Genomic DNA, 15,488 nt, shown 5'->3' on the forward strand with positions numbered 1-15,488 from the left:
GTAGTTACACCTTCTGCCCTCTTTAAGATGTTAAAAGGAGCCCTGGACTATTCTCCAGGGCAGCTCTTTGAGCCACCAGCTCCAAATTTCTCTTCTGTGTACTCTTTCTTCAAGTGTGCTTTCTTTTTGCTTGCTTGATAAATCTTCTCCAGTGAGTTTGAGTCTTGGCTCTGAATATTTTTCTTAGTCAGAACTCAAGTACCAAGTTTGCAAGACCCAGGTCTGGTTAGATCCCACCAGTCAAATAACCTGGTGTAGTTCCTGCCACCTACAACATATGGATCGCTGTGATACTAACGGGATGGATTTAAAAGAACTTGTAAAGGATGCAGCGAGGTGGAGGAGAGTGACAAGTTGGCCTGGGTGAGTGGGAGCAGGGAGAGCAGGAATCACATGGGGGAAAGGTGGATTGTTTCTGTTTTTCAGCAGGGATCACCTTCCAAAAAATAGTTCGGGAAGTCCAGCATCACTTTGGGAATCTTGCATGATACCACTACACCAGCGGCGCCCAGCATCACTTTGTAAGCACTGATCTCATTTGGTGAACTGGCTGTAGTCTGATTTCCCCTGAGGTAGAGTTTGTGTCTTGTTCTTCTGTTTGATTGGCTGTTTTTTTCTCTAAGGATTAATAATCTCTCTATATGTAAAGAGCCAGGATTAGTAACGACCAAATGCTTGACCTAACACTGGAAGTCAGTGCTGGACAGCGACCCAGCACTGACTGCCAAAGGGGCTTCAGATTAGGCCCAGAGAGAGGCCTGCAGAGAGGGAGGCAGGGACTGCTCTACAGCCTAGTGGCAGCTGTTGATCAGCTGTTGCCTCTCTTTCTGGGCTTCACCAGCAGCTGCCTCTCTGTTTCTCTCTGGGTGTTCCTGGGGCTGCTAATCAACCCGCCTCTTTGATTAGACCCAGAGATAGGCCCAGAGACACTGACTGGCATAGAAACCAACCAATCAGAACCAAAACTGGTAAAGTGCCAGGAGCCAATGGCTACCTAGGAGGCGGAGCTTTTGATACAGACTGGCATAGAAACTGACCAATAAGAACCTAATATGAGTGAAGTGTGAGGAGCCGATGGCTGCCTAGGAGGCAGAGCTTTGACACTGACTGGCATAGAAACGGACCAATCAGAACCTAATCTGGGTGAACTCTGAAGGCAGAAACTAATGTGGGTTGGTGGGGAGGTTTAAGGGCAACAGCTGTTTGCTGTTAGGTGTAAGAAACGGTTCAATTTTTTAATGACCGGTTTGGCAGTGTAGTTCATATGGCTGGCTATCAGTCCAGATATAGGAATTATGTGTTTTTGTTTGCCAAGAGCATCTCCTCCTGCTAAAAAAGGCTCTTCCCCATTTAAGCAATCCTATCCTATATAATCTATCCTTACTAATAAAAAGGTAATATGCTAATTATACCAGTCAACTGGCCATTTTCTGGACATCTGGCTTCCTTCCAGACAAAGCCATAGTGGTGGGAGCCGAGGCAGAGGCAATTAGGGGCGATCAGGCCATCAGGGGAGGACTGTTGGGGGAAAGATCAGGCCTGCAGGGGAGGGCTGTAGGGGGTGAGATCAGGCCAGCAGTGGAGGACAGATGGGGGCAACCAGGCGGCAGGGAAGGTCAGGTGGGGATGAAATAGGTTGGCAGAGGAGGGCAATTAAGTGTGATCAGGCAGGCAGAGGCATTTGGGGGCAAGATCAGGCCTGCAGGGGAGGGCAGTTGGGGGCAAGATCAGGCAGCCAGGCAGAGACAGAAGCCAGTGGTCCCTGATTGGAGAAGGGGCAGGCTGGGCTGAGGGAACCTCCCTCCCCCTGTGCACGAATTTTTTTGCACTGGGCCAGTAGTCTTATATATTTCATTTGCATAAGAAATCTACGGAACGGGGATTCTCCCCACACTTGTGCTCCATGGAAGTCCTGGTGGCATCTAAAGAGTTTCAGCTCCCTTTTGTCAAGAAGGATGGCTAGTTGGGGAAATACAGCTTTCATTACTTTTTCATATAATTGAATTGATAATTTATATTACTTTTATCTGAAATTTCTTTGGAGACTTTGTGAGGCAAATTTTATATAGCAATCTGGAGGGTTTTTTTTTGTTTTTGCTTTTTTGAGAAAGAAATATTATCTATGTAATAAAAGTTAAATAAAAAGTGCTCTATTTTAAGAAAATCCAATATATAAAATTTTAAATGAAAAGCAGTTAAATTTATGATGGAGGTAATTGGATGATGATTTTGCTAATGAATTCTTGGCTTTGTAAAAAGATGTACTTTAGGAATCTTTTGTAATATAAGGTTTTTATGTTTATTTAAATGACTTGGCTTTCAGGAATAATATTTTTGGAATAAGAAACAGTCTATCTGGGTATTATGTAATCTTGGACAAACATTATTAATGATTAAGACCCCTCAGATAATGCTGGTAAGACAAGTAGAATCTTCTTATACATATGTCCTGTCTGAACATTCCCCATTACTGTAGGTTTTGTGGAAGTTGTCCCATCTGTTTCCTTGCATGCTGCACCTGCATAATGAAATCAAGACCTAGTGATATTTTGGTCTCTTGATATGAATATGGTAATAGTATGTAATGAAATTCACTCTAATTTATTTAGGTAAATATGTAAGTTTTGAAGCCCAAAATCATAGAGGTAGATTGGAAATTCATTTGATGGTGAGATAAAGGAGCAAAGAAAAATTATTAAATACAATTTGAAAAAAAAACACAAAAAACACACCAGCTCATAATCTGAAAAATAGTTAAACCGTAACATTAAGTAGTTGAAGGGAAGTATTTATTATGTTTTCCTTATCTTTCAAAGAAAGAATAATATACCAGCAATAAAACATGTATTTCCCAAAGCATCAATATCTACTGTTGGCAGTATATTATTTTGAAAAGAATTTTTTATTTCTAAAGTGTAGATTGATTTTTGGAGAAGAGGGGAACAGAGGGTATCAGAACACTAACACATTTGTGCTAAGCTGGTTTGTAAGTGCAAGTTCAGAGGTAAATGACCAGGATAAAAGATCGCATAGGAGACTGGTTTATTTAAATGATGTACTGTATTTTTCGGACCATAAGACGCACCGGACCATAAGACGCACCAGTTTTTAGAGATGGGAAATGAAGAAAAAAAGATTCTGAAACAAATAGTGTCCTAAAATATTTTATGTGCATTAAAACCCAACATCACAGTCATAAACACATGTAATCAACCCTGTAAAGTAAACAGCAGCATTTAGAACCATTTTAGAGCCGGGCAAGCACACAGAGACCACACAGAGCCGGGCAAGTAAAAAAACTTTTTTTTTAAAGTATATGTGTAGGCTATATTTGGACCATAAGACGCAGGGACTTTTCCCCCCCACTTCTGGGGGAAAAAAAGTGCGTCTTATGGTCCGAAAAATACGGTAGTTTCCCTCCTGCCACCTTGCATGGCATCAACAAATGAGTTGTGGAGAAAAAGAAAAACAGCATATATTGTTGGTGCTCACTGTCTTCTTGTTAGGGCCTCATTATGGAGAGGGATGCTGGTTGCTATCCAGATGTTTAATTGGCAGTCTTATCTGACTAATGGAGCCATATTCATGTTTGCTGACGTCTGATTTTAGAAATTACTTATAAGAAAAGACTGTTGCAATCAAAATAGCTAGATAGATTTTTAAATATCAGAAGTACAGCTCAATATTTATCTAGGGTAAGTGGCACTATAGGATGGATTAGTTACTTCTCCAAACACTTGTCTGTGTTGAGTGTATTTTCCCTATGTGTAAACAGTACTCTCAGATAGCATGGTATAAACAAAACAGTTTAAGTAAACAGATTTTTAAAGGTTTGAATATTATGAATAAGATTGTAAAACCATCAAAATGATACATTAATTAAAAAAAAATTAACAGGACATCATGTAAAGAGCTTGGATGTTTACACTCTTGTCTTCACAATAAGAAAATAAGCTCAACAAACTGATAATCAACAGTTCTTTCTAGATGCTTGAGAACTGAGGTCACAAGGTAAATTGCTATACCTTGAAATGGAGAAGTGATTCCAAGAATCACAGTTTACCAGAAGCAAAAGTCCAGGAACAGAATCCCCCTTTCCCTACCCCAACACATACCACCAATACTGGTAGGAACAGTTAAATTGTAACAGGTAATTTGCTGAATACTTGGTATGCACAAGCTTGAGAGTTAAAAACTCCCGGGGCCCAGTATTAAAGGGCATGGAGAGGAGTCCCACCGGAGACTCAGAAAAATCCTCTCCTTTTTCTGACAGTGGGAGGGGGAAAGTAACCATTTCAAAATGTATCCAAAACATTGTTCTCTTTAATAAAAGCTGGCCCTTAAATTAATTTACCCAAGCTTACCAGACTTGTGGTTCATCAGAATCTAACTGATTTGGGATGAGAAATACATAATTCAACTCCCTTCAGACTTCTGGTCTCATCTAAGGGGGGGAAAGAAAGCCAACACTTGTGAGAGTTGCAGGCCAGTGGCCCAGGCTCACTGAAACACCAGACCTAATCATAGCGCAGTAGAGGACTTCCCCTCCCTAACACCTTACCACCACATCAGTCAGCTCCTGGGTAATGACAAAGGAATACAGCTAAAAGAACTGCAAGGCTCAGACCCTATTACAAGGAAAGCCAAAGGCAACAGGGAAGGCATAAACAAGGATACTAGAGGAAGTTTTAACTTCTGATATCCACAGCAAACACAACCTAATTCCTAGCAAAATGAACATAAAACTTCACACTAAAGGCTTATTTACATAATACATCATGTCTGACTTTCAACAACAATAATTATGAAGCAAACTAAAAGGCAAAACACACAATTTGAAGTGACAAATGAAGCCTCTGAACCAGAGTCAGATATGGTAGAGATTTTTGATTCATCAGACCAGGCATTTAAAATAAATATGGCTGCCGAAACCGGTTTGGCTCAGTGAATAGAGCTCGGTCTTCAGACTGAAAGGTCACAGGTTTGATTCCAGTCAAGGGCATGTACCTTAGTTGCAGGCACATCCCCAGTAGGGTGTGTGCCAGAGGCAGCTGATCGATGATTCTCTCTCATCAATGTTTCTAACTCTCTATCCCTCTCTCTTCCTCTCTGTAAAAAGTCAATAAAATATATATAAAAAAATAAGAATAAAATAAATATGGCGAATATGCTAAGGGCTCTAATGTCAATAGTGGACAAAATATAAAAATAGTTTGGTTCAAGCAGAGAGATGAAAACTCTGGAAAAAATAAAAAGCTTAATGCTAAAAATAAAAACAAAACACTATAACAGTAGTGAAGAATGCTTTTTGGTTTATCAGTAATCTCACCTGGCTAAGGAAACAGTTTGTGAGCTGGCAGATAGGTCCTTAGAAACTTCCCAAACTGAATAGTAAATGACGAAACTAGGACAAAATAAGAACTGTAACACAATTACAAAAGATGTAATATACAGGTAAATGGGAATACTAAAAGGAGAAGAAACAGAGAAAGGGAAAAAAGAAATGTTTGAAGTAATAATGGCTGAAAAGTTTGATGTGACAACATCAAAACACCAGTCCAGGTAGCTCAGAGAACACTATGTAGGCAAATTCCAAAACATCTACACATAGATATATGAAATTAAACTTTAGAAAAGCATAGAGAAAGAGAACAACTTGAAGGCAGTCAGAGGAAATAAACAGTTACTTTTAAAGGCACAAGAATAGAAAAATCAACCTTTTTATTTTTTTATTTCTATTTTTTTAGAAACCACGTAAGCAAGGAAAAGCAACAATATCAAAAACAGTCAACCTAGAATTTTATATTTAGCAAAATTATCCTTCAAAAGTGAAGGAGAAATAAAGACTTTCTAAGACTATCAAAAATTGAAGGAACTTGTCACCAGTAAATCAGCCTGGCAAGAAATGTTTAAAAAGAAGTTCTTCAGGGAGAAGGGAAATTATATAGGTCAGGAATTTGGATCCATATAAAGAAATGAAGAGGTTTCTCTTCATCTGGGGGTTGTGGGTTGTGGTTTCTTCTGTGATTCATGAAGATACAGCTCAAACTGATGGAAATAAACACCAGGTGCTAAACAAAGTGCCGACCCATTTGGGGGCTGCTGGCCAGTGGTGCTTTGTCAATGTTCTGGGGCTGAAAGAGGAGGCCCAGCATGAGAACTTTAGGAAAAAACAGACTGAAGAACTGAAGGGACAGTTAGTCAGTCCTAAAGTGTGCTTTATGAAGTAGACCATTGGGAGTTCCTGTGGGACCATCAGACAGCCACACAGTAATGAAGACAAACTGGAATTTGAGAATGGGTCAGTCCTGAAAGACGCGCGCCACCCCCCCCCCCCCCCCCCCTTCAGAAATGGAGAGCTTATCTCCTGAAAACAGAGCAAATGCTTTGAAAAAAATGAAGCCATTCAGGTAGCCCATGAAGCCTGATGCAGGAAGGCCAGTGTTGGTTAGATGACAGAGTGAACTTTCATTTTATTCTGTATAACAACATGGATGGCAGCCTCTAGGAACTTGATGGACAAATGCCATTTTTGGTGAACCATGGCACCAGTGCAGAGGCCTCGCTGCTGCAGAATGCAGTCAAGGTCCATTGAGAATTCATAGAATGTGATCAAGGAGAAGTCCACCTTAAAAAAAAAAAAAAAAAAAAAAAAAAAAATATATATATATATATATATATATATATATATATATATATATATATTATTGATTTTCCACAGAGAGGAAGAGGGATAGAGAGCTAGAAACGTTGACAAGTGAGAAACATCAACCAGCTGCCTCCTGCACACCCCCTGCCGGGGATATTCCCGCAACCAATGTACATGCCCCTGACCGGAATCGAACCTGGGACCCTTCAGTCTGCAGACCAACACTCTATTCACTGAACCAAACTGGTTTTGGCAGAAGTCCACTTTTCTGCTGAGCCCTCTGCAAGACCGCCTAATGCTCTACTAGTTTTTACCCCCATCTTCCCTTCACCATCAAAATATTTCCCTACCAATGCATTTTAGATTGCTTTAGTACTTGTAGAAAAATAGCTGTTTTCCTTCGGTTCTGTAGCTACTCTCATGTCAACCATAGCCAAGTGCTAGCAGAGCTCAGCTGTCGATGAAGCAAAGTTTATTATAAGCTTCAGACGGCAAAGCATTTCCCCCATTGTATGTCTTGTACATCAATATTTAATTCTTTAAATGGCTACTTTCGTTTGTGTCTGTAAATTAAGGCCTTACATGTAGTTTAAATTGTTCTTTAAAGGAATAAAACTTTTCTGCTGATAAGGAAAAAAAGGAAAGAAGAGTGTTAGAGAATAAATGGACTTCTGAATTTTTCCCTGTGAGTTATCGGTGCCATGCCAAGCATGCAGCACCCATGCCCCAACCTATTATAAACACAGAGTATGATGGCTTGCCTGTTGGTTTAAAAAAGAAAGAGTAGCTTTCTCAACCTGCAACTACAACCTATACATTTCAAGATAATTGAAATGAACCTAGTGAGTTCTCTGGCCCATGGAAGAGAGGAATCTCCTTCAAAAACTAGGCAAAACTACAAATAAATGAAAATCTGATGAAAGCCATCTTCTTGAGTTCATAGATGCTAATCACCTTACTATATATTCTACAACAACATTTTTGTTATAATATCACTCACCAAGTTAACTTTGGCATCATTTTGAGACAGAGCTGAAAGAAAAAGGAATCGGTTATATTGTGTAGACATGAGTTTTTTAAAAGCAAAATATAGTTTTTCAAACTAGAAATGACAAGGCCACTGAAGCATCCTCTATGTTTTAAATTTTTAAAAATATATTTCTTATTGATTTTTCACAGAGAGGAAGGGAGAAGGATAGAGAGTTAGAAACATCCATCAGCTGCCTCCTGCATACCCCTCACTGGGGACATGCCCGCAACCAAGGTATATGCCCTTGACTGGAATCGAACCCAGACACCTCAGTCCGTAGGCTGATGCTCTATCCACTGAGCCAAACTGGTTTAGGCTGTTTTAAATTTTAATAAGATAAATATAGATTGCTATCATGCACATAAATAAAAAGCTTCTTCCTCTAAAAAAAAAATAATAAAGTGTTCTTGAAACAAAAAAGGGAGAAAAACTCCAGCCATGATGGGTGTACTTCTTGCTATGACCTCATAAGGAATGGGAATTCCAAGCACCAGTATGAGTCCTTGGCTGAATTCCCAGTGTTCGGTCCTATTATTGAGTTTTGGTGACTTAAGGGACTTTGAGCACAGTTGGCTTTTTGTCTTTCTTATTTGTTATTTTTTCCTTTACTGTTTTTTCTTATTTTTTACTAATTTACATTTTCTCTTTTTTATTTCTTTTACTTTGTTTTATTTTCATTCTTTTTTTTATTTTCATATTTTTCTTTATCATTATTTTCTTTTTTTCTCATTTTTTTATTTTTGAGTAATTTTTTTGGCAATTTTATTCTGAGACCCATTTTTTCCCCTTTTTCCTATTTATTTTTCAAAATTTTCTTCTTTATCTTTTTATCATATAATTTTAAAAATTAGTATTATTAGTGTAGTTAGCATATCACTGTGCTGCTTGGGCCTATGGCTATCTGTACTGAGGAGGAGACCCATATTGACAATTTCTGGCTCCTCAAGACTATTGACCAGGGCAGCTTCACCAAGTGATGGCTGGGTGCATTATGACTGAGACAGAGGTAACTGTGAAGATAACAAGAGCAGTATAGCTTTTCCAGCTTCCAGGGACTATTTCTTGAAGTCCAAAGCATGTAGACCTTGAATTACCCTAATATTGTGAAACTATTTGAGGTGATCTAGACCCAGGAAACACTCTATCTGATCATAGTGTATGCTAGTGGAAGAGAGACCTCCAGTACAATGGCTACATGAATGAGAAAGAGGCTTGTGACAAATTCCAGCAGATAGTATCTGCTGTGTAGTACCACCACCAGAGGGTATTGTCCATAGAGACCCAAAACCAGAGAACTCTTTGATGTTGACCTTAATGTCAGTGTTGCAGATTTTGGCTTCTGGAATGAATTCACCATTGTCAGTAAATGGAATACCTCCTGTTGCAGAACCCAACTTACTATACCCTAGGACTCTTCCAAAGCCATAATTACGTTGGACCCTTGGTGGTGGTTTTATGGGGCTTTGGAGTTCCTTTTTTTATGATGGTTAACTGATCTCTGCCTTTTGAGGGAGATGGATTCAGAATAAACAATGTTTCTTTCCTCATATTCATAGAGAGTGAAAATCTGCTTAAGAAATTCCCAATCCTCAACCCAAGTGAGAAGTGTATTTTAGAAGAAATTATGAAGGACCCAAGGATAAACATGGACCCTGAAAAGAAATTGAAACCTGTCATATAGCCACTCCCTGACTACCAAGACCCTCAGTAGACTGAGTCAATGCTGTGTGTGGATTACAAGTGAAAAGAGAGCCATGAAGACTCATTAATGGGCTGATGCTTGACAAAGTAATGACCACCTATTGGCTTGAGGGTTGCAAGTGCCCCAGCTGGAGGGCTACCCTGTCACCATGAATTCCCTACCTACAACTATCCCACCAACAATTACAGTCCTTTCCCATCTTGAGAGACAGTTTTAGATCTGTGTCAACCCAACTTGTGGAGTATTGCCATTTCCACCTTTACTTTGTTCTCAGTGGAATGAGGACCAGGAGTCAGGGTGGAAGGCCAGCAGAACAGCAGAGTTATTATAAATCCCTTATCTGGCCTGGAGACAAACATTACCACCTAAGCACAGCCCTCTACCATTGCCCTGTGGTCTCCTCATGTACCCACAATACTGGCAATGGTGGTGAAGCCTCAGGTAGATCTAACTTCGGTCAGTTGTATATGTGTGTGGCCTGGCCAGCTCAGAGGACTTTCTTCAGTGGGAGATGGAGTACAAACTGCTATGGGGTCTTTCCAGGGGATTTAAATTAAGTTCTCTGGCACCTTCATCATATTCAAAAGCCTATGACCAGAATAACCGAAGCTTCAGTTTATGGGATTGTCAGGAGCTCCCTGGGAAATAAGAGAAGAGCTCACCGCTTCACCTGCACCTGATGAAATTTCAGAGAACTGGATTGTTTTCCTGGAGCCCCCTTCCTGCCCCCTCCCCTGTTCTCCCCACCATTCCCCTCCCTCAGCCCCACTACTCTTCTGCTTCTGTATTCATGGGGAGGGGAGATGATTTGATACAAATAAATAAAAACATTTTAATAGGTAAGCATTTAATATCTTGTTTTCTGAGTTACTTTTAAAAATGGATTGTGGAAGATGATTAATAATTTAAATAATTCAAATATATATTTGTTTTAGAGAATATTGGACTGTTATTTCCTTGAGTGGATAGTATAACAATGATATTAACACCAACAAATAACAATAGCATTTATTATTGTCTAGAGACAATCTCTGTCATTATAATTTATTTTAGCCAAAATGCCTATTTAGTTTATTGGGAAATGAATGCTGAGGGAAGTTAAGTAGCTTGTTGACATCACAGACCTGGTGATTGGCAGAACTTGTGTCTTAGCTGTGTCTCAGACCCAGAGTTCTTCGACCTCCCTAGCTCAGGACTATGGCCTCTAGTACCCTGTTGTTTGGTATCTTTTTAAGGTTGGTTATACTGTGTCTCTTAAATGGATAATTAAGTCATATAAGAGATGAGACAATCAACCATGTAATGTATCACTTTTCAGAGTGTACCTCTGAAAAATTTTTTGATTAAAATTTTTTTTTTTTATTGCTTGATTGATTGGCAAGACAGGGGTAAGGGGGGAAGTAGGGAGGGAGGGAGGAAGGGAGGGAGGGAAGGACTGCAATTGTTGGTGGGATAGCTGTAGGTAGGGAATTCATGGTGACAGGGTAGCCCTCCAGCTGGGGCACTTGCAACCCTCAAGCCAATAGGTGGTCATTACTTTGTCAAGCATCAACACCATGATGTCTTTTTTTGGAAAGGTACCTATGAGGATAGTACAATATATTTATTCACAAAGCAAGAAAGTATCAGAATCCTACTTTATACTTCCTTTCTCTAGAATGGACTAATGACTTATCATGCATGAATTTTATCTTTATATTTTCCCCCTGTTTTTGCAGATGTCACAAAGTTCTGCTCACCCCCTTCTTTGATAAAATCAAAGCTACTTAGAATTCACTTTAGTGCACCACTCCCAAGCTATTGGCTCACATCTCCCTGCCCAGGTACCACCCTCTGCGGCAGATCCCCTGAGCTGCATTGTGCTGTAGATTTATGTCCTCTCAGACCATCCCCAGGCAAAGGGGACACAGATATCATTTAGAGTGGGACCAGAGCTTTTTCCAGAGTCAGATTGCTTGGTGAGGTCACTGGAGAGTTCTGGAAGGTCTCTTAATTGAAAATTTCATGGTAGTTTTTTGGCATGTACTTTAGGTTGAGGTGCAACCCTTTAGGGCATAGACTTTCTTCTTGAATATGACTAGCACAGTGGTTGACATATACCAGTACTAAAGAAATAGATTTTTTTTCTCTTTTGCCTGTAAGGGGGTTACAAATATTCTGTGGATGAGGATGATTTGAGCCAAGAATCAAAGGATAGTTTCCTCATTCAGCAGAAGCTGTAATCTATCTGATATGATTTTGGTACCTCTATGGAATGAGAATAATAACCAGAAACAAAGATAGGATTTGCAATCTGGTGAGCAAGACAAATAATTATGTAGAAAAATATAAATCTACATGGAAATGTTCAATGGGAAAGTGGTGAAATAAATTATAATGTGTTCTTTTTATTTAATGTAATATAGTCTTCAAAATTGTTTCAAAGCTTTGTAAAATAATTGCAGTAACTTTGGGTATTTAAAAATGGGACTATAAAATATAGCATATAATCTAAAAGAACAAATGCATGTTTGCCTATGATATGAAAATTGATTATACAGCACACTGAACAGTAGTTACATCCAGGGGTGAGATTGTGAGGGATAGAGCATGCTCTTTTTAAATAACATTGGTTTCGCCAGGTGGCAAGTAAAGTTGTATTTTTGTCATATAACATCTTGTAACCACTTAGGTGTATGCTCTGTGTGCTTAATTGAGGAACTAAAGCCTTAACGTGTGTTCTTTCTGTGGTCATTGCTTATTTATTTTTCCTCTTTCATTTTGGACTTGATGGAGGAGAGAAGTAAGCTAAATGTCACTGAGGATTCTTCTTACTGAGTGGGATGAAGGTGGTCCTGGTGACAGCCCCATCCCGTGGGGCTGCTGGAGACATGACTATGGCACTGAACCCCTCTCAGTGTCTGCCCAAGCAGGATTTGTCTTCCTCCCTTGTTTGTTTTGTCTGATATTTTGAAGAGAAACACTTGTGTCGAAAGAAAGTTTTAGAAATGCTTCCAGAGGCAGTGATGGGAGTTTGATTTTTTAAATCTGTATTCCTCTTCATCTGATTTAAGCTTTTGTGTTATTAATCTGGATTGTTGTGGATTATTTCTACTATTTTATGTGATGAGTCCCATCTTCTCTAAAACCTACCAAAATTTATTGTTTTACTTTAACCTTTCTTTTGGAAGCTACTACAGTGTTATTAAATTTTTAAAATAATACTGTTTTTTTTTTTTGTTTTTTTTTTCAGTTGGAATTGAGGTACAATATAGTTTCAGGTGCATAACCCAATGATTGGACATTTATGTAATTTACAAAGAGATCATCTCCATAAATCTCATACCATCTAACACCATACATAGTTATTATATTACTAGAGGCCCCATGTAAGAATACGTGCACTGGTGGGGTCCAGCCTGCCTGCCCTGATGGGGGCCATTTGGGACTGGGCTGGCAGGGGAAGGGTCGTGGGAGGTTGGTCACTGACCCCTTCCCTGATTGGGGCCCTATTGGGGCTGCGCCAGCCGGATGGTGGTGGGGGGCTACAGGAGGTTGGCCCCCCTACCCCTGATGAGGGGGGACAAATCAGGGGGATCACAGGAGGTTTGGAGGGCTGATGGGGGAGGCTGCAGTGCGTGTCATAGTGACCAGTCGTTACAGTTGTTCCATTGTTCTGGTTGCTTGGCTCTTATATATATAGACTAGGGGCCCAGTGCATGAATTTGTGCATCTTGAAAGGAACTGTGGTCCACAAGGCTGCTTTGGCCACTGGGGCGGGTCTTGGCCCATCTTCCACTTCCCGCCCATCCCCTCTCACTGTGGCCCCCATTCCTTTCTCTGCCGGCAGCCCCGCTGCCGCTGCTCCCATGTGCTGGTGATGCTAGCCCCACTCACACTCACTGACTGCATGGAGCGATTGGGGCCAGTGCCGGTGGTGGGTGCTAGCGGGGCTGGTGTAGTCAGCAGGTGCAAGCAGTGGCTGCAGCCTCGATTGCCCCTCAGGAGTAGGGGGAGGTGGAAAAGCCCTGAGGGACAATTGGGGCTGGCAGCTGCCACTTGTACTTGCTGATATCACTGAGCCATCGGTTGCAAGGGGTGGTTCTGGCGTCAGTAGTGGGTGCTAACCCGGCCAGCGCTGACTGCAAGTGCAACCACTGGGCGGGACTGTGGCGCACAGGAGCAAAGAATTTTCAGTAACCATCAGAGGCTTGCCCCTATGGTAGTGATCAGTACCCTGACTTGGTCTGCTAGCCCCACTCACACTCACCTTCTCCACCATCCCGCTGCGGCCATCATCGGCTATGTTGTGTACTCTGCTGCCTGCTCCAGACGCCCACCATGTTCTGTTTTCGCCCTCTGGTGGTCAGCTCACATAATATATTGTACGTCAATTGGGTTGTTCTGCTGTTTGGTCTATTTGCATATTAGATTATTGACTATGTTTCCTATGCTATTCTGTACCCACTAATTTGTATTTTTTAAAAAATTCTTATTTTTAAAAGTATTATATATGTCCCTTTTATCCCCCACTGTTTATTCGTTATGTAAAGCACCTGTACATTTTCAAGGGAAAAATTAAAAGTATTTATTATGGGGATACTGATGATATAACCATAAGGATAGAATTCAGCATGTAATTTATCATAAAATGTGAAAAGTTTAGTTTCCTGTCTAATCTGTCATTTTTTTTTCTCTTGAGAAAGTTTATCTTTCTTTTTACATTCTATTAGAGGCCGGTGTATGAATTTGTGCATGGGTGGGGTTTGGCTGAGGGGAGGGACTGTGGGTGGTTGGCCGGCCGGCCAGGCCCTCTGGTGGAACTCCCGGTTGAGGGTTCAGTTTGCACATTAGCCTTTTATTATATAGGATTGCGTATTTTAAAGGCCCAGTTGGTCATTTAAACTGATATAGTTCTAATGTACAGGATAATGTTGCATGCAGCCTATCTTTCATGACATCTTGAACTTAACCTGCTTTGTACACTAAAGACAAGTTTTGGACTTATGAAGTTAGGATTATTTTTCACTCATCATTTAAGAGATGTTCAAAGATTTCCTACAGCTTTCTTTACCTGCTAGATTACACAAATAGTGAATTATGCTTTTCTTATAAAGACTTTTCATTATGAGTTATGTTATGAATATCTAGGATGAAAAGCAGCTGACATATATAATCTTAACCAGGGTTTCCTGCCAGCCACCTGAGAGGACAGAGCAGAATGGCCAGGTTGGTGAAAGTCTCATTACTGCTGGGCCGCAGCTAATAGCTGGCAGGAAGCTGGTCTCACCAAGGACTCTCCCGGCTGAGCCTGGTTCTGCAGTGACAGCAGCTCCTATTGTACAGGGCTGAGAAATTATTCAGAAAAGCATGAGGATGATGCATGTACATTTTTCCTGCTTGAAACTGGTTGGCATTTACTTTTGGGGTTTATTCTTTTCACCAATTAATTTATAATTATTTCCATTTTTCTTTCTTTACCTGCCAATTACTGCTTTTTTCAGGAGTAATTACAAGGAAGAGACTGACATTTTTTTACAGAAGTGTTTGTTACAGCTCCTTTCTGCTATTATGTGAAAGCATGGGTCCTCCTACCCCTGAACTGTCTTCCAGTCTCTTTTTCAGTTCTTCTGCTTCTTGTGTTTTGAACATGGTGCTGAGGGGCATTTGAACCATTTTTGTGAAATGAATTTCCATTTACCAAAATATGAAGCATATCTATTCAGGGTTCCTAAACTGGTATGTAATAAACTCTATACAAACAGTGTTTGAAAAATTGTAGCTGTTTGTCCTGACACTGATGAAATGATGAAATCTAGCCTTTCTGCCTTTCTGGGTTTGGCTTGCAGCCCCTGAGATGTAATCCCTTTCTAGAAAGATGTGCACTAAGAGTACTGTGTTCAGTTGAAGGAGAGCCAGACAGGCTCTCCATGGAGAACAGATCACATATTTCCTTTGTCACTTTCCTACCTCCTTAGGTTGTCATGTTGAGAGACATGCCATCTTGCAGCAGGAAGGAGTTTGTTAGCAAGCACTGGCAAACATCTGGGTCCTTGTACTTCCTATGTAGCTCACAGGTGCAGATCTCAAGAAATCTGAGATTTTATCAAATATGGCTTTCACTTTCA

The 15,488-nt window shown here is 40.4% G+C and overlaps 1 protein-coding gene and 1 pseudogene across 2 annotated transcripts in view; both read left to right on the forward strand.

Annotated features, from left to right (window-relative positions):
• FARS2 (phenylalanyl-tRNA synthetase 2, mitochondrial) overlaps positions 1-15,488 on the forward strand; it is a 481,250-nt gene that overhangs the window by 39,688 nt on the left and 426,074 nt on the right. The window lies entirely within an intron of this gene.
• Positions 5,853-11,132, forward strand: LOC311615549 (ubiquitin carboxyl-terminal hydrolase isozyme L1-like; annotated as a pseudogene). The gene is made up of 2 exons: positions 5,853-6,622; positions 11,100-11,132. The product of its transcript is annotated as a ubiquitin carboxyl-terminal hydrolase isozyme L1-like (transcript).

The sequence above is a fragment of the Pipistrellus hanaki genome (genome assembly GCF_964339955.1).
Source record: "Pipistrellus hanaki genome assembly, chromosome: 2".
Lineage (NCBI taxonomy): Eukaryota > Metazoa > Chordata > Mammalia > Chiroptera > Vespertilionidae > Pipistrellus > Pipistrellus hanaki.